We start from the raw sequence: 24816 nt of genomic DNA on the forward strand, positions 1-24816 counted from the left end.
AGAATGAATGGGTTAACAAGTAAGTTTAAAAGAATTTTTAAAAAGTCAAGTAAATGAAAACACAACTGTTCAAAACTTTTGGGATGCTGCAAAGGTGGTCCTAAGAAGGAGGTATATAGCAATACAAGGCTTTCTCAAGAATCAAGAAAGTTCTCAGATACACAACCTAATGTTACACCTAAAGGAGCTGGAGAAATGACAACAAATAAGCCTAAACCCCCCAGGGGAAGAGAAATAATTCCATCTCTCTCTCTTTCTCTTTCCCTCATCCCTTCCCTTTCTCTGTCTCCCTTTGTGTCTCACACATGCATATTTCTATACATTGTCTTGTGAAAGCAAAGAGCAATTCAACATACAACTTACTCTTAAATTTTTCAGAGCTTCTATAAAGGTAAAAATGAATTAAAAGAAATAACATTTTTCATGAACAAACATTAAGGAAAAATCTGTTATTAATTCAATCAGTAATTACAATTATATTGGTTCATTTCTACTCTTTAGGGAATGAGAGAGGCAGAAAAGACGAGGGGAGAGAGAATGAGAGAGACTCAGAAAGAATGATTAATTCAGATGTTCTTCAATCTAGAAATGTCATTCTTATTCTTTCATATAATCATCACACTACCACTTAATATGTTGGTCTTAATATTTGGTCTAAGGATCAGAAATATACTAAATAATCTTTTTAAAAATATCCTCCTTCTTGGGATGCCTGGGTGGCTCGGTGGTTGAGCATCTGCCTTTGGCTCAGGGTGTGATCCCGGAACTCCCACATTGGACTCGGACTCCCTGTGAGGAGCCTGCTTCTCCCTCTGCCTATGATTTTACCTCTCTCTCTCTCTGTGTCTCTCATGAATAAATCCTCCTTCTCAATTCCTTTTGCTGGACCTTCTTCCTCTAAAGGACATTCTGAGTCTCAGGTTTTAGCTCCTCTCTTTTCCTTTTCTTTGTCCTTCCCCAACATTTTATTTTCAATTTCTCTCCAAGTGAACCCATTTAAATCTCTCATGACAATTCCATCTACATACTGCCAAATCATTATATATCCTTATTCCCTATGTGTGCTAGAGGTCTAGATTAATACAGATACCCTACCTGGTATAGCACCTTTAATCTTCAGTTAGATTTCCTATAAAACATCTCAAACTTCACATCTACAATTGGAAAATATGCCCTTCTACTTCCCTACACTAATTTGTCCTCCAACCTTCCCAGTATCATATTTATAAATACTTATAGCTATTTCCCCAAAACATAGCAGTCACCCTTAATAATTGCATTTCCCAGATCTCTCCTCATCCAAGTTAACTGCAATACTATTGATCTTATCTCAAAGGATCATCCTTTACCTCTCAACACTTCTGCCACCACCCTAGTCCAATATACTCTTTCTTCTTCCCTAAACTTCTAAATTATCACCTAACTGGTTTCCCTGATTCACCTCTGGACCACAAAGGACTGGCAGGTGTATTTCAAAAGGTATTAAATGAGTATCCAGCTCTCACTCAGAGTCTTTACATTCCACTGAGAAGGTGACCAGCCTTAAAACTCAGACCTCTTGTCAATGTCTTTGACTGTGCCTGTTCTCACATGCTCCATGCTCTTTCCTTTTTCTCTTCCACAATTTTCCAGAATTCTTTTCATCTTAGTACTTTAAACTGTTTTTTCCTATGCTAAATGTAATCTATATAAGGAAGTTTATATGTCTAGCTGCTTTTTTTTCATTCTGATCTAATTAAAATATATCATTTTCCAGTACTCCTTCATTACACTTCTATTTAAGGAAACCCTCCCTTCCTCAAGTCAGTCTCCTATAATCGTTTTTTTATTTTATTTTATATTATTTTATTTGAAACACAGTTATTACTTTTGAAAATCACTTGCTTCTATTTATTGGTAAGAACTTCCTGACCATTTTGCCACACTATCATCAGATCTAACTTGTTTATCATCGCATTTCCAGGGCTTGGAACAGTAGGTGGTGAATTTCTAGTGCTCTCAAAATATGTATTCAATAAATGAACAAAATAATACATTAACCTCTGAATAAAAGGAACATAAAATACTAACTGTTGCACTGGATTACTTTATGCTGTTTTGAATTGTTTAACTAAATCCAAGGAGTAAAATATTTACTCAGAGAAAGATGATGTCAGAATATGAAAAAAATGGCCACAAGGCAGCTTTGCAGGTCACAGCATATTACCAAGTAATCATGTTGCTTTTCCAATGTTGGAAAACAAATTCAGAAAAATCCACAGAGAGCTTATTTTGTTTTTTAAAAATGTGTATAACAGCCCCCAAAAAGTGTTTGAAATTGATAATAAAACTACTAAGGGGCAAGAGTTTAAAATTGGAATAAAATCTTACATGAACTTTCCATTCTTCCTACCCCAGGTTTCTGTTCTTCCCATTTAAATTGAATGATCTTCAGAGACTACAATTACAGTAAGTAAATACATGCTTTCCATGTATTTCCTAATGTGTCTCCCTAAAGGACTCTTCCTTTAGTCTGCAGGTTTCAGTTGGAGGTAGCAAAATACTATGCCATGTGCAAGTCAGAGGTACATGAAAATTGCTTCCCTTCATCTCTGTAACATACAAACTAGTATCTCTTTTCCAAATCTGAATAACTTGCTCTCAGGTAAAAACTCCTTCATACACTACAACTAGATCTATTAAAAACTAGAACCGTGGTCTCTCATTTCACCTCTAACTTGTTGGAAAAATAAATGTACTAAACACATGTTAGGAGCTTTCAATCTTTGTTTTTTCATAAGGGAGGAGAGATGTTAATATTCTAAAGTAAGCATGGATAGATTATATGTACTATAATTAGTATTCAAATTTTTATCTCCCTGTAGTTAAAATTTCATTTACCTGTGTCACTTATAAGCTAAATTGTTAATTTATTCCATTTATTGGAATAATTTCTGAGTATTTATTTCATTTATATATAATTTCTGAGTATTTATTTCATTTATATAATGAATTCCAAGTATTTATTTCAAATACTTATTTGCTTACCAAAGATGATTCTCCTAAAGCACACAGATATAACAGAAACCCTTTATTTTAATTCAAAAGTCTTAATAGACATACACTTAGTCAAGTTTTCAAATGTGTACTCACATCTTTTCAGATATTGAGTTTCATAACCAGGTACAGGATACAGCTTTCCAAAACGGTTCATTTTCTTTTTCAATGTAATTTAAGAAAAAATGTGCTGTTCAAATTGTAACCTTAAACTATGAGGCCTTTTCTTTAGAAGTTGTTCTGATATTAAACCACAGTGTTACAATGTCAAGAGGTGGTCCTACAGGGGATATCTTTGAGGAAAGAGAAAAAGAAAAGGAAAAAAAAAATGTATCCAAAAGACTAAAGCCATAAAATCAAAAGATTAAAATATAACATATAATAGCAAAAATAATAATTAATTTTAATATATTTGTTAATTTAATTTTTTACCATATAATACATATCTTCTTGTAACTTACTATAAATCAAGTCTGTAGACAGAAACTAAAACAGAGCTATTTATGAATAGTAACTGTATCCTCTTATATTTGAGGCCAGCATTTGAGCTCTCTCTTAGTATTAACAATATGGAACTAGAAATTTAACAAATTTTCTTTCATCTGCAAAACACTCCCCAAAAGAAGATGCCTCAATTAACAATTAACTGATGAATATTCTTAAGTTTAAATAACTAATGGTCATAAATAGTTGTGGTAGGATTAAAATATATACCAAGTTTAATTTTATATTCTATGTTTACTGAATAACTCTTAAATATTTTATTCATTTTTTTAATATTTTATTTATTTATTCATGAGAGACACAGAGAGAAAGAGAGGTAGAGACATATAGGAAGAGGGAGAAGTAGGCTCCTTGAGGGGAGCCCGATGTGGGACTCCATCTCGGGACTCTGGTCCCACACCCTAAGCTGAAGGCAGACACTCAACCGCTGAGCCACCCAGGCACTCCCCTATTCATCTTTTTTATCTCTATCTGGAAAATGCATATCAGAAAGTATTTACTCAAAAAGTGTGATCTGCTATAGTAGTAAATCCTTGCACTAATTAGTGTAATCATAAGTTGCTGATTAAAACTCCACATCTCAATGGAGTAGCCCCCTTCATATCTGGAAGCAGTCCTTTTCCAAATGCTCATTCAGCATTAAGACTTTTTCCATTTGGGGCATGGCTCACTTCAATATGTAGCTTCCAAGGTTTTGTTTTGTTTTTCCTCCCCTAGGTTTTCTTGCCTCAATCATGAAAGGAGTCTAAAAGTGGAACTTCTATCTTCTCATGTTCCACAGGCCACAACTCAGCCATAAGTGACATTAAACTAAAAAGGAGAGTGGGAAATGAGGTCTAGCTCTCTGCCCAGGAAGGAGATAAAACAATTGAAGAGAGAGCCAGTTGCCTTCCAATAATCAAAAATCCATTTTGCCTTCCAATAATCAAAAATCCATTTTACTCTTCCTTCTACAGATACAATATACTCAGCTTCTTCTAAAAGGACAGTGACCCCACTGTAAAAAAAATTGCTTAATCCACCAATTTTCCACATCCTTGCTACCTAACAAAACATTGTCTTATTTTAGGAGCTAGACAAATATTCAATTAAAACAAACTTTTATTGATCATAGGATAAAAGGAACACAAAATGATTTTTTTACTATGATGCTCACATTTTTATGAAAGTATGGTTGATTATGTGTTGGTTGGTGATAAAGAAATAGATTTCAAATGCATTTAGTTTATAGTTTTTGCTAAGATCTGCTGTAATTAAGATGGAAAATCTGATTTATAATTCAAGAGCCAGCTCTGTTCACAATGAATAGACAATCTAACTCACTGAAATGATTACTCTAGTAGCCATTGGAACTTGTCCTTTAACTTAAAAAATAAAGAGGATTAAACATGGAGAGCAGAGACTCTTCCCATTTTTTTACTTTGTTCTATAGAAAATTTAAGTTTTTTTGAGACTTTTATTTTAGTTAGGCAGTAAAACCTATGTTGCTTTTACATTTAACATTTCCTCAAGCATATAATTTCCTATTCTTTGTTCCCTAGAAACATTTTGACAGGGAAAGTGTTACTGCAAAAGAAGTACAACAAGAAATAGAGGAACAGCTCTAGCAAATACTACTGAATCAGTAATGTGTGTGTGTGTTAATGCAATTCTCTGGAGGGAAGAAAAGTCAAAAATTCTTAAACATGTTGGGATTATTATTTTTCCCCCTTACTGGCCCTGTCTTGTGTAGCTCTTGGGACAGTCTGTTTTTCAAACATTATGGTTTCCTACTATTTCCTCTAAATGCCCAAAGGTTTTGTTTTTGTTGTATTAATTTTATTTTATTTTTTTAAGATTTTATTTATTTATTCATGAGAGACACACAGAGAGAGAGAGAGGCAGAGACACAGGCAGAGGGAGAGGCAGGCTCCATGCAAGGAGCATGATGTGGGACTCGATCTGGGACTCCAGGACCATGCCCTGGGCCAAAGGCGGCGCTAACCCACTGAGCCTCCTGCGCTGCCCTTGTTTTTGTTTTAAATGTCTCATGATAATTTTACGTATTTTTCTGTAGGACTTACAGGAATTTAAATAAAGGCAGTATTGTAACTTTCACCTCCCTAAAACATACTTCCAACAGATTCACTACTCACTGAAATATGATTCAAATCAGCCAAAAAATACTTCTGCCTTTCCCTTTTTTAAATTTACATAAAATGTTATTTTTTTTAACAAAGTATGCTTTATTCACTTATGCTAATATTTGCAGGAAGCGAAAGCAATAGGAAATGAAATTAAGCTCATTGGAATATGGAATCATTTTTTTAATTTCAATTTTTCATTTTTCTTACTAAATTCTAAAAAAAATCCCATCTGGCTTATTTAGGGTTCTAGGTATTATTATGAAGGACCCATTTATTTTCCTTTAGCTTGAAAATAAGCTTTTATCTTAATTAAGCAGCAGCAAATAATTTGACTGACAGAAAACATAATTCAAATTGTATTTCAGAGACTTATTCTGTGTTTTTTTTAAAGATTGTATTTATTTATTCATGAGAGACACACAGAGAGAGAGGCAGAGACATAGGCAGAGGGAGCAGGTTCCATGCAAAGAGCCTGATGTGGGACTCGATCTCAGGACCTTGGGATCATACCCTGAGCCGAAGACAGATCTCAACCACTGAGCCACCCTGGCATCCCTAATTCTGTCTTTTATAAAGAATTCCTGACAAAAGATTTACTTGACCAAAATAATAAAGAAAAAGTTTTAATAAGCTAGTGCCTTTCTCTGAAGTTTAAACATATTCTTTAAAATTTATGATTTTTTTTGAAAATTTGATGTGTTGGCATAAAAAAGAATCGCATGCTTACTTCACTCCCTACTTTTTTGTAATGCCTACTCTGAGCCACACACTACTTCTTTGAAATACAAGGAATGGTTTCATAGAAATCACTTTGTGAGGAATCACTGAAGAACTGATAATAGGAAAAAAGAGGCTTGTTGATAAACCAGTTTTGAGTCCTATGACAAAAAGGCAAAACAGTCATACAAGAGAGAGATACATATAAAAAGTATCCTTGAAAAAAAAAAGAAAAGATCCTTTTGCTACATTTTGAAAGAGGTGAAAAGGCATGCCAAGCAGCAGTGGATGGTGTTAAGAAAAGCCATAGGATGGGACACCTTGGTGGCTCAGAGGTTTAGCGCCTGCTTTTGGAGCCTGCTTCTCTCGAAAGAAAGAAAGAAAGAAAGAAAGAAAGAAAGAAAGAAAGAAAGAAAGAAAGAAGAAAGAAAGAAAGAAAGAAAGAAAGAAAGAAAGAAAGAAAGAAAGAAAGAAAGAAAGAAAGAAAGAAAGAAAGAAAGAAAGAAAGAAGAAAGAAAGAAAGAAAGAAAGAAAGAAAGAAAGAAAGAAAGAAAGAAAGAGAAAGAGAGAGGAAAGAAAGAAAGAAAGAAAGAAAGAAAGAAAGAAAGAAAGAAAGAAGAAAGAAAAGAAAGAAAGAAAGAAAGAAAGAAAGAAAGAAAGAAAGAAAGAGAAAGAAAGAAAGAAAGAAAGAAAGAAAGAAAGAAAGAAGAAAGAAAGAAAGAAAGAAAGAAAGAAAGAAAGAAAGAAAGAAAGAAAGAAAGAAAGAAAGAAAGAAAGATAGAAAGATTGTGTTTTGGGACCATGAGAGATGGAGCCACCTAGCAATAGCCTGTGAGAAGTTATGTGTGAGAGAGATTCATAAATTGGTAAACTGTGGCTGTTTTCCTATTCCATTCAGACTAGTCCCAGAGCTGGTTCTTACTCTGATGAACATCCAGACTCTCATTGCTTTGAGCCATATTTGACTCTAGTTTAACAGGTGCTTTAATATTTTAATGCATGTATATTCTCTTTCCTCCAATCCTTTAAACAGACTTTAAATGACTAAACCTAATTTTTGTTGCCACTGCAAAATGTTAAATACATAGCAGTGCTCTAATAAGGTTTGATTGACTTGAATAATTTAGATCTTGTTAAACCTTTCTGATGCTAGAATAGAAGTAATAGTTGTCACACATTATCTGATCTTCTTTTTAGGAACTATATTCCCTTTATTACTGTTGTAACAAATTCCCAACATAGCAGTTTAAAACAACACAACCTTATTACTTTACTGTTCTGGGAATCAGAAGTCTGAATCTCATGGGACTAAAATCAAGGTGTTGGTAGGGATGCATATTTTTCTAGCTACACTCGGGGAGTATGTGTTTCCTTGCTTTTACCAGATTCTAGTGGATGATTGAATTCCTTGTTTCAAGACCCCCTTCCTTCACTTTTAAGGACACTTATGATTATATTAAATCCACTCAAGTAACAAAGGATAAACTTCCTATCTTAAATTCAGCTGATTAGAAACTTCAATTCCAACTGCAACCTTAATTCCACTTTGTCCTATAAACTAACATATCCATAAACTCTGGGGATTAGGATGTGGTTATTTTTGAGGGACTATTATTCTCCCTATCATAGGGACTTGCATTAAGTTTTGGATGAATTCCGATGGATATATTTTCCCCTCAAAAGCATTCCAGGTATAGACAATATTGCCATATATTAAACAAACAAAATAAACAAGCAAAAACCCTCTTATTCATCTCTTTGTTGCTTTCTTTGACATTTTGTTTACAATGTATAGGTTGAGAATTTTTTAAAGAAATGTATATTTTATCTTTAATGCAGACTTTAATATGCATTTGTCATACATTTCTGTTAACTTATAAAAACTTTCAAATTTAAGAAACACATAAGCAAACTTTCTTTGCTCCATAAGATTAATTCCCAGATATTTTTGATGATTATTCTCAGTCTCTTATAAAGCAATTCACCTAAGTAAGCAAGCCTTATTCTTCATCTTGTCTGGGCACTATAGGTACAACAGAAAAAATATGACTTTATTCTTAGTATATGTTTTTCTTTTCTTTTTTTTTTTTTTTTAGAACTTGTTTTTCTAATTCTTCCCCAAATTACTCAGGAAAGCTAGCACAATTCTAAGCACATAATACATTTCCAGTATATACCTAACACATGATTAAATTGCTAAACCTACTGATTTACATAAGTTAAGGGCATGTTTTTCTTTTGGAGAAAGCTTATCAAATCAAATTACAACTACTTAAACATTCTATGTTCTTACATTTTAGATGTGTCTACAGTAAACAACATGTAACTTCTTTTTATGAGCTTTAAAAAAATACTCTCACAATCTTTATCTTTTGAATGAGGAGTTTAACTTCCTTGTATTAAATGTAATTACTGATATATATGGATTAATTCTAGTCCCCTTATGTAAACAGTCTCCTCATTATGATTTTCTGCCCATTTTTTTACACTCTCCTATTCTTTGAAATGTTTCCATTTTTTTTCTTACCCTTATTTTTCCTGTTGCTGAGAGGTGAAATGCTAGTCAACAATTTATAGGGTTTTGTTTAGCTTTTGCCTTTGCTTTTGTTTTGTTTTATTTAAAAATAATTAAGTGAAACTCTCTCAGTCCAGATTATGAGAATTTCAGCTATAAAACTTCATGAGATCTAATTTATTCTTGTAATTTCTCAAGGGATGATGTTTTTCTCTTTCCATAGAGCCAAATTTAAATCAAGTAATTTTCTTGATTTCACCTTCTCTGGAATAGGTTTATTTCTGGTCCACCCAACACTAAGAGTAGAAACAATTTTATGTAGACTTCTATTAGACTCTCACTTAAGGTGAAACCCTAGGTTTTTCTCCAGTCCATTGTTCAGGGTGCAGTTAAAACAGAAACTGAATTTGCTGGGATTTGAAATCTGCTCCAAAGCAAAATCAGCTTGACTGCTTCCTTATCACTCAGGATTAGGAATTTCACTTTGCATTTAATTTCTGGGGATCCCTTAAGTTTTTGCCAACTCAGCTATGCATATATAATTAATCTAGTTTTTTGGATGCGAGATTAGAAGTGCAAGAAATCTAGATTCACATAATGCCATATATAGAAATAATAGAAATAACCTTATAGTTTATATTGTTATATGAAACTTTATATCATTATAAATCCTCATAGCACTATTCTTTTTTCTTTCTCTTCAACAGTATACATAGTCATTTTTAAAATCCATTCCAAAAGAAAGTATAAGTATTAGAGGCCTGCTTAAATTTCAGTTCTCAAAACAAATATACAGGAACCACTGAGTGTACTAACAACAAATATTTGAAGCTTATACTACTTAAGGAATCAGAAAAGAAACTGTCACTAAACTTATATTTGCACTCCTAATATCCTTTCTTTTCATTTGTTTGCTTTAGTTGACTAAAAAACACTAATCTTTCCCCCTTTGGTTACCTTAATCATCTATTTAACTGTGCCAAAATGGCATCCATAACAATGGGCTGCTAAAAATATCCAGCTAGTTGCTTTGTGTACCTTACAAATAAAACTAATTTGTCACATTACAATTTGTTTAATGATTGATATAAAAATATCAATACAAGTGGTTTCTCTTTACCCCAGCCATACTATGAATTGGCTTCTGTTAAACTGTCCTTTTTGCAGCCTGTGAATAGGGATGTATGACTAGAACTACACAGATACTTGTGGAAATAGAGAAGTGATAATATTAATCTTTCTTTCTTGCTTGCTTGCTTGCTTGCTTGCTTGCTTTTTTTTCTCTTTTTTTCCCCTTAGGTTAAAGATGTGTGCACTTGATATCTTGTTAAACTGTGGGAAGGCAAGGGAAAAAGGAATCAGAGAAACGTTTGAAATTTAAAGTCTCAGAGAATTCCTATTTGAGTTCATTTTGTAACATGAGAAATATGAGAGAGAGAGAGAGAGAGAGAAGAGAGAGAGAGAAACACACATGCACACACACCCACATTCCAGAGTATAGAATACTTGAAGACACCATGGCAAAAGGAAATATGAATCATCTAGTAGAAAAAAAAAACCCTCTACAATTATGATTTTCCAGTATGATTAATTTTTTCACGAAGTAGAAGGAACATAGGCAGAAGGAAGGATGATTAAAAGCCAAGATTCTAGAACTGGAGGGGAACCTGGATTCAAATTCAGGCTCTGCCACTTAGTAGCTGTAACTATGGCCAAGTGACTTTACTGCTCTATTCCTCAGCATCCTCATCTGTTAAATGGAAATGAGAGCTACATCAACTTACAGGGCAGGGTTTTGTAAAGCATTTGGAACAGTATATGATACCTAGCAAGCACTGTAAATATGTTTTATGTAATAATAATTTATGTAAAATAATTATTATGTAAATATATGATAAGGAATGAAACAGAAGAGATCATTGAGGAAAAAATCATAAATGGGCTTAATATGAAAGTGAGTTTTATTCTAAAGAAAATGGAGGGGCCGTTCAAATGGTTTTATTAAGAACAATGTATTATGAGATCTGAAAATGTTTGAACAATCACTTATGCCAGATGGGATCGGTGAATCTGAAGGAGAAATTTGACAATGTTCCCCTTTTTGGAAATTATTAAAGAGTGTGGAAATGAAAAAAAAATCTAAATGTACCTATCTTCTTACTTAAATATAAATGTTAAATAAAAAGTATTAATATGTTAAAAAAAAAGAATGTGGAGATGAGGGATGGATTTTAAGTATGTTTAGAGAGTAGAGCATATGAGCTGGTAATTGACTAGCCGTAGGAGGTAGAGAAAAGGGGAAGTAGATAGTCTAAGATGTCTCTAGGATGTTTGTGTGTGTACCTAGTAGATGGTGACATGATACATCTATGATAAGAATGTGAGATTAAGGGCACACATAGCCTACTTGTGAAGTTATGACAGTGTATGGGCCTCCAAATAATAAGGCAAGTCTTCAACTGAGTTAATTTATTCAAATTTATGGAATTAAAGCTTTAATGGAATTTATGGAATTAGATGGATTTATGGAATTAATTTATGGAATTAGAACATAAGTAAATTGTTTATTTTCAAGAGGTTAACCCTCTCATAGAAAATGCTGCTTATTAATAATTTTAGATGAACAAATTTTAAGTACAAAACATTAAGCTCTAGATATTTAAGAAATACATTAGAAAGAAAAATAGATTATTTTAATTTGTCCTTGTTTTAAGCTATAGTAGATTTTTCTTTTTAAGGTGATTTTTCTTTGACTACACTCTAAAGTCTTCATGGTCTTTGTTCATAATGATGGCAAACAGGAAAGTTATAGTTTTGAAATCATAATTTTTGAGAAGCCATGTTAAAAATGAAATGAAGAATTAATTTTAATAAGGCTTGTATGGATCCCTGGGTGGCGCAGGGGGGATCCCTGGGTGGCGCAGCGGTTTAGCGCCTGCCTTTGGCCCAGGGCGCGATCCTGGAGACTCGGGATCGAATCCCACGTCGGGGTCCCAGCGCATGCAGCCTGCTTCTCCCTCTGCCTGTGTCTCTGCCTCTCTCTCTCTCTCTGTGTGACTACCATAAATAAATAAATTAATTAATTAATTAATTAATTAATTAATTAAAAAAAATAAGGCTTGTGAATATGGATTGCTTAAAAAAGTAAATCAAAGTTCCAGATGTAAAGGTAAGAAAGGGAATTCATATTTAGGTTTGGTTTTTTTTTTTTTTTTTATAAATTTTTATTTATTTATGATAGTCTCACAGAGAGAGAGAGAGGCAGAGACACAGGCAGAGGGAGAAGCAGGCTCCATGCACCAGGAGCCCGACATGGGATTCGATCCCGGGTCTCCAGGATCACGCCCTGGGTCAAAGGCAGGCGCCAAACCGCTGCGCCACCCAGGGATCCCTCATATTTAGTTTTGATTAATATTCCAACCTTTAAGTAGCAGCATTACAAAAGGTTCCCTTGTAGACCCTATTCAGATACTCTCTTTGCCTTGAAGAACTCTATTGTTTTCTACTTTTTATTATGATTCTCCTTTCTTTTCTTCAGATTGACAGTTCTCCAAAACATGTTTGCAATCAGATTGCTATATCAAACAATTCTTGATAAAGAATCCAATTACAAGATGATCATTTCTGTAAAGTTGTGTTAGAAGGGGCACAAAAGGTGCAGAATTCTTGTGTGAGAAAGTTTGTGGTGTGTATATAATATATATACATCCTATGATGTATGATATGTATATGTATATAATATACTGTATATACAGCATATATACTATTTATATACACACTAACATTAACCACTAATTTATCTAAAATATGAAAAAGTGGTGAAGTAGACACATGCACCATATTCAAGAATGTATATGGCAGTTGGAAAGATTTGTTAATTTTTCTTGATAATACATTTTCAGTTAGCAACAGATATACTTCACTGTTAAGTACATTTAATCTCATTAGAATATTTCCTTTTAGAAACCAAGTATTTCATGAGTCTACATATCAGATGACACATTATTTTGAGATCTAGTCAGTTCTCAAACTGTAGCATATCCTAACTATTGAAGAAATGTTTAATAATTCTGTGCATATGGTGCAAACAGACATCTTAGAAAAGTATTTCCTAAATGGAGTCATATTTCACAAATTAGAAGTTTTATTACTAGAATAAATTGGGAACTCTGACAGTCTTGCAAAAAAGAGTATCTGACAGCATCACAGTTTTTGGAAACAGTCACTGAATAGTCTTTATATCATTCTATGACAAGTATAACACTGAAATAAAGATATAGAAAAGGCATTACAAAAGTTAATCCCCTTTTCATATAATATCTATACCCTGCACCCCAATTCAAAAGAGAATATCATAATCTTTAAAATAAGACATATATATGGGTGGCTTCGTCAGCTAAGCCTCTGACTCTTGGTTTTTGGCTCAAGTCATGTCATGCGATAGAGCCCAAGTTGGGCTCCATGCTGGATGTGGAGAATGCTTAAGATTCTCTCTTTCTCTCTCCCTTTGCACCTCCTCCCACTTGCAAGTGCTCTCTCTCTCTCTCCTCTCTCTCAAAAAGACATATATATACATACATACACATATATATGTATATATACACACATAGCACATACATGCACATACATATATGTGTATGTGTGGATATGTTTATACATATATATGCATGTGTATATATATTTATAATTCTGGTCAAGATAATGAAATTAATAATTTATAGACAAATCCAAACATAATACTTATAAAAAATTCTCTTTGTGGACCTTAAATGAAACAAATAAAGCAGATTGTGGAGGTAGAAATTAGAATAGGAAATAGACAACAATGGCTTCGGACTTGACCCAGGCTCACTGTGTGAACTAAAGATTTACAAAACGTGCCCACTACTCACTACTCAAGACTGTTATTCATAACAAATAGTTTTTTTTTAAAGTGATAGGATAGATCATACGCAGTCCTACAAGATGGGTAACAGGGCACTGGCTTGAGGAATAATTTTTTTTTAAAGATTTTATTTATTTATTCATGAGAGACACAGAGAGAGAGGCAGAGACATTGGCAGAGGGACAAGCACTCCCTGAGGGGAGCCTGATGCGGGACTCCATCCAGGACCCCAGGATCATGACCTGAGCCAAAGGCAGATGCTCAACCATTAAACATCCAGGTGCCCATACAAGCTATAATGTTAAACCCAGAGGAAAAAATCTCTATCAATTCCAACAAAATCAATAAATTAAAGATTTTGTTCCTGAGGAAATTGCAATTGTAATGCAATGTGAAAAGGGCTCTTTATCAGTGTGTTTAAGTTTCTCAAATCTAAAGGAAATACTTACATCCATAACCAAAGACAAGAACTTATAGGGAAAAAAAACTGAACATGAATAGAAGACATATAAGCATGAAAAATATATAAATAAAAATCAGTTATTGAAATAAAAATGAATTAATAAGAGATAAAGTGTAGAGTGGATTCAGAAAAGAAAGTTTCAAGTGGGCATTTAATAAACATTCTATGAGAAAAGAATATAAGAGGGATGCCTGGGTGGCTCAGCGGTTAAGCGTCTGCCTTCGGCTCAGGTTGTGATCCTGGGGTCCTGGATTGAGTCCCACATCAGGTTCCCTGCATGAGGCCTACTTCTCCCTCTGCCTGTGTCTCTGCCTCTCTCTCTCTCTCTTTCTCTCTCTCTCTCTCTGTCTCTCATGAATAAATAAATATCTTCTTTAAAAAAAAAGGACTATAAGAAATGATGAAAAGACAATATCCAAATACATATTATATGAAATGTTTCTTAAGTTACAGAAGATATGAGTCCTTAAACTGAAAAGACACATGAAGGAAAGTATGAATAAATAAAAACAAACATAAAGAAGCAAAAAAGTATGTAGTAAATAAGAAAATATTAATGGCAACTAGAGAGAGAAAATTTAGATTTTTTTATGAACATTTACAATAGTTTTTTTTTTTTTTAAGATTTTATTTATTTATGAGAGAGAAAGAGAGAGAAAGCTCAAGCAGTGGGAAGGGTCAGAGGGAGAGGGAGAAGCAGACTCCCTGCTGAGCCTGAAATCCTGACCTGAACTGAAGACAGATACTTAACCAACTGAGCCACCCAGGCACCCCTAAATACATATTATATTTAAAATTAGTTTCCAAAAGACATTGGAATACCACTTCAATTCTTAGGGGAAATAAAATATATATCTTCTAAGATTTAAAGAAATAAATAAAAATATTTTTAGGCCTAGCAATACAAATGTATAGCTCCTCTGAAACTTGCTGAAAGTATGTATCAGCTAAAACATAAATAATCAAAGGGAGAGTGGTTAGCAAATACTTAATAACATATGATTTTTCATCTAATTAATTTGAAATACTAATGATCAGTTTGCAGGTGAATTAAGAAAGACTCATCTAAAATACTATACAACAATAACAAATAAGATCCAGGAACACATTTCAGAGAAAACTAAGACATGTTATGTTCCTTGTCATAATCTGGGAAAGGACAGAAACAATAAACATTTTGGGGCATAAAAATATTTAAGGTAAGTTATTAAAGAAGAAAACCATCATGGGAAAAATATATATATTAACATATATCTTTCAGTTAAAGATGAGGGGAAAATAATACACAGGGAACATTGTAAGCAAAATACAAAGTGACATTTAGAAATAGTTCAAATATTATATTATCATAGCTATCTTTAATAAATTAATAATACTTATTAATAGGCACACACTGAGATTTAAAAGATGCTATGATTGATCTATATCACTCTTAGAAGAGAATTATTACAAACAGACTCTAATAGAAATGTTTTAAATGATAAATGAAGACAGCTGGTACAATAATATTGGTATACTTCAAATGATTTTTAAAGCATAAAAAAGCTGTGAAGGACAAATGGGAATGATAGTTTTAAAAGAAAGAAAACAAGAGCCTCCAAAACATTTTTTTTTTTTAATAAACTTGTGTGCACCTGACCTTGTAGTATCAAAAAAAGATCAGCAAAAACGGGCAGAAATTAACAAGAACAAAAAAATGTAAGGATATAGAATGTGAAACATTGCAGCATTAGAGATAAAAGCTTGAAGCATTAGAGATAAAAATGAAACACACACACACAAACACAGAGGAGAGTCACAAGTAGAAACTGTACTTTTTATTACCTTTTCTTAGATTTCCCATTGTGTCCTTTCTGCCGTATTCCATTGGATAAGATAGTTACGAAGTCAGTCACTGTTCAGACAGAGGGAACATAGATATCTCTCCATGGAGGCAAACCAATGTCACAGAAGAGCCTTTTGCAAAAAAGCTTCTGAAATAGAATACATAATGGCATGGCCATTGTATGGTTTTCAATATGCTTGACATTTGAGATTTATGTTCCTTAAACATGAGTCTGATCCCTCAATTCATATTGACTTACTCTACAGAAGTGCATAATGTGTGGGAGAGTGTGTTTGTGTTTGTACATGGTGCTGTGAATATAACTTGCTTAATTTCTCTAATTCCATCCTGATTTATCTTGGACAGGAAGTGTTAATATTAACTACCTTAGCAAGGATCATTAAAAAATCATAATTAGAAATATCCAACGTGACTTTAAATTTCTTGCTCTCTCTTTGAAGTTAAAAAGTTACTTAGATCATATTGTTCCTGTGGCTCATCTTATCTTTTATATAATACTGTTTAGAGGAAAATGATAAAACCAAGATAGGAACTTAAAAAAGTGTGAATATCCAGTCTGAACAAAAAGAAAAAATAAAATTTGAGCGATAACTTCTACAGAGATTTATAGGTTTACATTGTAATATATTTAGCACCTTGTCATTTTATTCATTGCAAAAATTGGCTTGTAAGCGTCAACTACAGCTTCATTAAAAACTGTGGTCAAACATTAATATCTCCACAGGAAGACTATTAGATCATCATATTGATTTTTATCTTGTAACATAGCTCACCATTGTGTATATATTCCATTTGTTTCTAAGTTATATTAATTACCCTATTTATCTTGTGAAAATGTTCCTCTTATGAAGTACTCTGGTGACCTAAGAGTCCATATAGTTTTTCTGATAAGGTTACTTAGCCACAAATGACAGTGTAATATGTTGCAATTTTTCAGTAAGTCAGGTTTATACAGATTATATAAGTTACCTTAAACAATATATTTTTCTTTGCAGAGTTCCATATGGTTTCAAATGATGAAGATTTTATAAAATTACATAAAATTTGCAAATCAATTGGGAATAATACTCAAATTTTTTATTTACGGTATGTCCAATGCTCATTTTCCTGAAAGTACAAATGTGTCTGTGTTCAGTTTAAATAATTTATATCATTTAATATATATTAATAATAGAAATGTCACATAATATACAAATACATAAAATTATATGAATCAAGATCATCTAATTGGATCTAAGTGGTTAGTATCTTTTTCATAATGATCATGCTAACAATAATTATACTGTGTCTTAGAAAACTAATCCTCAAAAGGTGATCTCCAGACAAGGAGCATCAGTACCACTTGAGACATTATTACAAATGAAAATTATCAGGCTCCACCCTAGACTTATTGATTCAGAAACTCTGGAATTTAGACTTAACAACCTGTATTTTCACAAATCTTCCAGGTAACTGGGCCACATACTAAAATTTGAAAACTGTGTTTTATCCATTTACTGGGCTTATTTTAATATCAGTTAAACCCTGGTCTTAGCCAGAATACTCAGAGAGATCTCAGAAATGCATACTAGAAGGCCTTATGCTCTGTCTTGAACAAATGCAACAAAACTACAGTATGTACATTTCAAGGTAGTATTGCCAAAGGATTATTTCCTACAAGGTAATTTATTTTTCCTGGGAAATGTTTTTCAGTCACAATCATTACAGTTAAATCAATGACTAAATATCCTGTGACTATTTTCTCAAATAACATTGACAGATAGTTCTTTTGAATCAAGGTTCTTTTTAACCTTGAGTGGCTTCTGAAACACAGCTGCCAAAATGAGTTAAGATGGAAATAGGACATAGCTTGTTGATAGAGCCTCATAAAAGTGGACATTCCTTTTGTTGACAGAGATTTTTTATCTCTTTGCTTCTATGTTTTTTCACAGCCTTTTACCTCAAAATGTACCTCTATTATACCTATTTATAATTTTTTTCTGTCATCCTCTTGTTTTGCATATACCAAAATTATAGTAGAAAACATGTTCACATACTTTACAGAGAAAGCCTTGGGACAACCACTACAAGCAAGATAAACACATATGTAACAGCAAGTTTAAACTTCTCCAAATGAGTAGGAAGCTTCTTCTTGTCATTAGTCTAGCTCCAATGTTTGCTATTTTAAGTTGAAATTATAAATAGCTGATTACTACATTTTATGACATTAAATTAGTTTTTAACATTTATAATAATCCATCATCTCATTTCCTTTTCCTTAAATTTAATCCCCTAATTGTTTAACCATCATCCTCTATTACACATTGACCTTTGGATGGTAGAAATGGATACAGTAAACTCATAAATGTCTGATTACTTAGTCCTTTTTGACTCACTGATTTATTTATTTATTTATTTATTACTTACTTATTTATTTATTTATTACTTACTCTTATTTATTGAGTTTTGTTAAAATTAATTTATAACTTCCAAAGAGTCTATTTCCTTTACTGCAGCTACAATATGAAAGTAAATTAGATGAATATGATACATAGCATCTCTACACGACCAGAATAAAGTACAAGACTCTTCTGGAGCTTTATTCTCTGTAATACAAAGTTCATTATCCTTATTTCAAAGACATTTGTATTAGACCCTAAGAATTTCTGTCTTATGACTCCTGTGATTTCAAACAAGGTAAGGCAATAGACTGGCATGTTTACATTTTAATCTGAAAGTTATCTTGCAGTAATAGGGTTTTCTTTTAGGATATTAAAATGAATTGAGAAGCATGCCTGCAGAGACCACACTGTGCACAGAATGAGCCAAATCATCCTATTCCATTCAATTAGATATGGTAAAAAAGATAAACATAACGAATGAGCCTGTGGAATATGCAAACAGCTTCAAGGAAAAAAATAAGAATGAGAAAATTGCTAAATGGTAAGCAAGCACTATTATTTTGGCAAAAGATTTAAGTGATTTTTCCTCCAGATATTAATAAAGTTATAATAAAGTTATTATCTAAAGAGTAGAATTAAATAGAACGTCAAGTCATCAGCTTACTCCAATGACATGAATATCTTTTTCCTTTCTGGATGTTTAAAAAATCACTTTAATATCCTGAAAAGTCATTTTGCTTAACGATTTATCTTTTATGTATCTCCTTTGACCCACTTTTTTGATTTTATTAATTTTAGTACAAATAAAGCAGCATATATTTTTAGTGTAAAAGAAATAGAAAATAATAGAAAGTTAATGTGTTATGTGGAATTTTACTGAAAGCTTGTTTAAAAGCATATAGTGATTGAAATGAGACAAGGATGCTTGCTCTCCTAACTTCTACTCAACATAGCACTGAAAGTTCTAGCTAGATCAATTAGGCCAGGAGAAAATAAAGGCACCCAAATTAGAAAGGAAGAAGTAAAATTGTTTGTGGACAATACGATCTTTTACATAGACAATCCTAAAGATTCCACAGGAAAAACTATTAGAACTAATAAATAAATTTGGTAAAGTTTCAGGATGCAAAAATCAACATATGAAAATCAGCTATATTTTTGTACACTGACAATGAACTAGCTAAGAAAAATCAAGAAAGCATTCCTATTTAAAATAGCATCAAAAACAATAAACTACTTAGGAATAAATTTAACAAAGAAGGTGAAAGAGACTTGGACAATGCAAACTATAAGACATTGATGAAAGAAATTGAAGAAGACATGAATAAATGGAAAGATATCCCAAGTTCTTGGATTGCAAGGATTAATGTTGTGAAAATTTCCATGCAAAAGTATCTATGGAATCAATGCAATCCCTACCAAAATTCCAATGGCCATTTTTTACAGAAATAGAAAAAAAAAAAACCTAAAATCTATATGGAACCAAAAAGGATCCCGAAAAGCCAAAGCAATCTTGAGAAAGAGGAACAAAGGTGAAGACATCATATTTCTGGATTTCAAACTATATTACAAAGCTACAATAATCAAAACATGGTACTTGCATAAAAACACACATAGATCAATGGAAATGAGTAGATAGCAGAGAAATGAACCCATACACATAAGGTCAATTAACAACAAAGAAACCAAGAATATGTAATGAGAAAAAGATAGTTTCTTTAATAAATGGTGTTGGGAAAACTAGACAGCCAAATGCAAAAGAATGAAACTTGACCCATATTAAAAATCACTCAAAATGGAATAAAGACTTAAATGTAAGACCTGAAATCATGAAGATCCTAGAAGAAAATATAGGGGGAAAAATTCCTTGACACATGTATGGGTAATGATTTTTTTTGATAAGTCATTAAAAGTGCAGGCAACAAAAACTAAAATTAAAAAAAAAAAATTGAGACTGCATCTAACTAAAGAGCTCCTGCACAGCAAAAAAAAAAAAAAAAAAAAAGAAAAGAAAAAAAAATTCAATACACTGAAAAGGTTACCTACAGAATTGAAGAATATTTTTTCAAACTATATATTGGATCAGAGGTTAATATACAAAATGTGTGAAAAAAACTCATACAAATGAATAGCAACAAAAAGCAAATTAATTTAAAAATTCAGTAAAGGACCTGAATAGACATTTTTCAAGGAAGAGATACAAATGGCCAACAAGTTCATGGAAAGGTGCTTAATCTCACTAAATAACATGAAATTATAAATCAAAGCCACAAAGAGATACCACCTCAAAAAAAAAAAAAAAAAAAAAAGAGATACCACCTCATACCTGCTAGGATGGCTATCATAAAAAAAATAAGATATAATAAATGTTGATGAGGATATGGAGAAAAAGGAACACTTGTACACTATTGGTAACAATATAAGCTGGTACAGTCATTATGGAAAACAGTATGACTACTCCTTAAAAAATTAAATATAGGACTGTCATATTATGTAGCAATGCAATTCATAGATAGATAGATAGATAGATAGATAGATAGATAGATAAAGATTTGAAAGAAATGAAAGCAGGATCTTGAGGAGACATCTGTATTTTCCTGTTCATTGCAACATTATTCACAATAGCCAATAAGTGGACATTTCCTAAGTGTCCTTTTAAAGATGAATGACTAAAGAAAATGTGATGTTTTATATATATTAGAATATTATTCAGCCATAAAAAAGAGAGAAATCCTGCCTTTTGTAACAAAACATGTAAAACTCTGAGAATATTATGCTGAGGGAAATAACCAGAAAAAGAAAGGCAAATATTGTATTATTTTATGTGATCACTTATATGCGGAATCTAAAAAAAAAAAAAAAAAAAAGTTGATTTTATAGAAACACAAAATATAATGGAGGTTGCCAGGGACCATATTTGTCAGTTATTTCTCAATAAAGTTGTAAAAATTAAAAATATGGTGACCATGTTATCCAAAGACAACTAATGGCTCCTGATCAATCATTAATCATTCTGCAGTCTTGTTCTCTGATGTCTGGTCATTCTAGGATCTCTTTGAAAACTCTGTTTTCTTCTCTTGATCTACAACGATGGTATTTCCCAAAAATTTTAAAATACTAGGATGTCAGTGCAGGATTTTTGTTGTTAATAGTGATAATATGCCTAACATATTTTGTGTGTTCATACGTATTGATGTTATCACTACATAACCACATTATGACATATTTCTAGGTAATGCTCATTGAGCTTTTCACACTTATTACTTATGAAAATAATTGGCTTTTACAGTTGCAATTCTTATTTTTGTGTAAATAGTTCCAAAATGCATTTCATACATCATAGTTCCTAATCTTTTCTTCAATGTCATATTCTAGCTTTATTTACAATTGGTTTGCAACCAAACTTTAATGTATTAAAAAATGAATTCCCCTTTGGGTGGCTCTTGATTAGGCAATCAACTCTTGATTTCAGCTCAGGTCATGGTCTCAGGGTTGTGAGATGGAGCGCCTTCTTGAGCCCCACATCCAGCCCCGTGTTGGGCTCCGTTCTCAGCAGAGAGTCTGCTTGAGATTTTCTTTCTCCCTCTCCCTTTCCTCCTCCCCATTTGTGTGCACATGATCTGTCTCTCTCTCAAATAAATAAAATCTTTTAAAAAAATGAATTCCCATTTAAACATATACTTATTTAGAGTTTTCCTTTATTATTTATAGACTTTCTAGTCTATTTAAAACCACAACTTCAAATTAGTAGGATTATGTCCTTTCAATTATTTTTCTTTCTTCTCTATCATATGTTCTGAGTTTTTTTTCCAAAGCATTTTTTGTATTCAATTTCTTTTCAACTTAGCTAATTTGGAAAACACGACCTTATGCTTAAACATCATCTTAGATCTCTTACATCTCTTAATACTTATATGTACTGCAATCAGCAACACCACTGCTTGGATAGTCCCTTTAACACACCATGGCACCCTTTTACTCTTTTTATATCTATACAGTATTTATTGGGTCCATTCTATGATCCATGCTCTCTTGAAGTCTTTTGTTGTTGTTAGAGCCTAAGTGTTTTATCGTCACTTCCAACTGAGCATCAAACTATGTTCATTTTCCCTTCTCACACAAAAAAATCTTCAGTTTCAGTCTGGCTGATGTCATTCTCCAGATAAAACATGATCTTTGATAATTTGTGCTCTTGTGTACAATGTCCCTATATTTCCTTACCAGAACCTTATTTTCTGTCTATTCACTTCTAACTTTTACCCAATAACATATATCAATAAAAATGTAAGATAAGCCACAAATGAGAGCCACACATGTAAGTTTATATTTTAGACTAGCCACATTAAACAATTAAAATTCAACAGATAAACTTTGTTTCAAATTCATATTTGATTTTACTTAAAATATCAAAAATATGTCTAGCTATATTTCAAGTCTTCCAATAAACAAAAGGGACAGGTAGCTACTGTGTTGGGCAGAGTAGCTCTAGAATATGGATTTCTTCTCAGTAACTTTCCTAACTAATTCTAATCAGTATTATCATTTTCTCTTTTTTTCTTTCTTACAATGTTTAAATTAAATACTTTTAAAATTGAGGAAAACATAAGAATTAAGAAGCAGTGGACTAAAACTAACATTCTTGAATCTCATTCCACTATTTCTGATGGACCTAATGTTTAAAGACTATGAGTCCTCCATTTTATTTTCTAAAATGCATGTCCATAATTTAAAAATTAATGCTACCTTAAGCCTTATAACCAAAGTCAAGAATCCCTTCTCTAAATTATTTTCACTCCTGGATCACACTCACAAGTCAAGTGACTCTCAGTTAATTCAATTGTTTCTTCTTGTACTTGCTTCCATATTTGAAATAATATAATCTACTGACTTTTATGTTTTCATGTCTTTTATTATTTATTAATTTCCAAATATAGACAATGAGAGTGTTATATTCTTAAAACTACCCCTTCTTAACTGTGCTTTCAAACTTTCTCCTCTTTCTCCCCAACATCCTAGCATATTTATACTATAGTTTCTAGTTGAATCAATATATTACTTGGACCATGTAAATGTTATCTGCACTAAGAAAATACAGTATATTTATGTTCTATTTTTTGAATATCTCATAGTTTTCTCTAGAAGAAATAATCATAACATTCTTTTATTTTCTTGTTTGTCCTTATATCTATGAATATTTTTTTTATCTCTTTCCTGCCTGGCTGAGAGCCTCATAATCTCCACTCAGTGTGACAAAGCACATCAGATAATACAACTTTTATTTTGTTAGTGGTATCTTTCCTCCTTGAGCATTCTTCCCTGCTGCTCTAGTCTGGATTGGATGTTGTCAAGATCAGCTTCATATATATCTCCTTGGGAGTCCCTTAAAGCTGTCTTTCTTGTGTTAGATCTCTTATATAGCATCAATTTCTGGACCCTTTGTTGACTGCTTACTATCTTATTTAGAAAACACATAATCACAGTAGTATCCTGAACATGTGTGTTTTGGTGATATATTAGGTTTGAAAACTTTCACGCTGAAATATGTTATTTTCAGAAATAAGACATTGTAAAAAAAAAAAAATTAGATACATAGCAGATCCTACCCTTAACCCAACTCTATTCTCAAAATGCAGCACATTAGAATTCTTATCTGCTGGGAGAGAGGGAGTTAAATGGAGGGAAGGTAGAATGGTGTGTGTGGAAAGGGCAGGTAACTTTTTCACGGATAGAAGGGAGACAGATCATGGTCCATTGTCCTTATTTTTCCTGGTGCATTTGGGAATGAATGAAACTAGTACTAAATAAACTTATATTTACTGGAATTCCTCCTCAGTTATAACAGTCTAAATAGCCAGTGGACACAGAACCAACCCTTTCGACCTTTCTAACCAGAGCAGACAAACACCATCATGTGAATCTAGCCAGCACTGGGCCTGGTGACATTTAGAGCGGGTAGTGAGAACACAGTACTTCTTGACAGGGAGATGTGAAGGCTTAACATTACAATAATAACAATTTCAATAATACACTTACTAGGTTTAAGTTTTTGAACCCTGCTTATTGTTACGGTGAAGATTATACTGCATTGTCTTCACAACTTTTGGGGGTTGATTATAATTTTGCTGATAATTTTCCCTCTAAAGTTGAAAACATTCATCTGTTGTTTCCTAACTTCTATAACTCCTGTTAAAATATCTGGTGATATTTCAGAATGAAGATTCAAAGTGAATTCTCTTGGCCTCAGTAAAATATCATCCCTACCCCATCCCTTCTTGGTGTCAGTGAGTCTAGAAACCTTACATTCAGCTTTGCAGAAAGTAAAACTCCATTTTTCTGCTTGGGT

The 24816-nt window shown here is 32.5% G+C and overlaps 1 long non-coding RNA gene across 2 annotated transcripts in view; it reads right to left on the bottom strand.

Moving 5' to 3' along the window:
• The window catches only part of LOC140636290 (uncharacterized), a 114105-nt gene that overhangs the window by 66952 nt on the left and 22337 nt on the right, over positions 1 to 24816 (bottom strand). Inside the window, exons 3-4 of one of the 2 annotated variants that reach the window (XR_012033577.1) lie at positions 16071 to 16219; positions 3060 to 3329 (exon numbers count right to left, since the gene is read on the bottom strand). This is a non-coding gene — a long non-coding RNA (uncharacterized lncRNA). Of the gene's footprint in view, positions 1 to 3059; positions 3330 to 16070; positions 16220 to 24816 lie in introns of those variants that run through there. The other variant, XR_012033576.1, reaches the window with a different exon arrangement.

Source organism: Canis lupus, chromosome 7 (assembly GCF_048164855.1).
Source record: "Canis lupus baileyi chromosome 7, mCanLup2.hap1, whole genome shotgun sequence".
Taxonomy (NCBI): domain Eukaryota; kingdom Metazoa; phylum Chordata; class Mammalia; order Carnivora; family Canidae; genus Canis; species Canis lupus.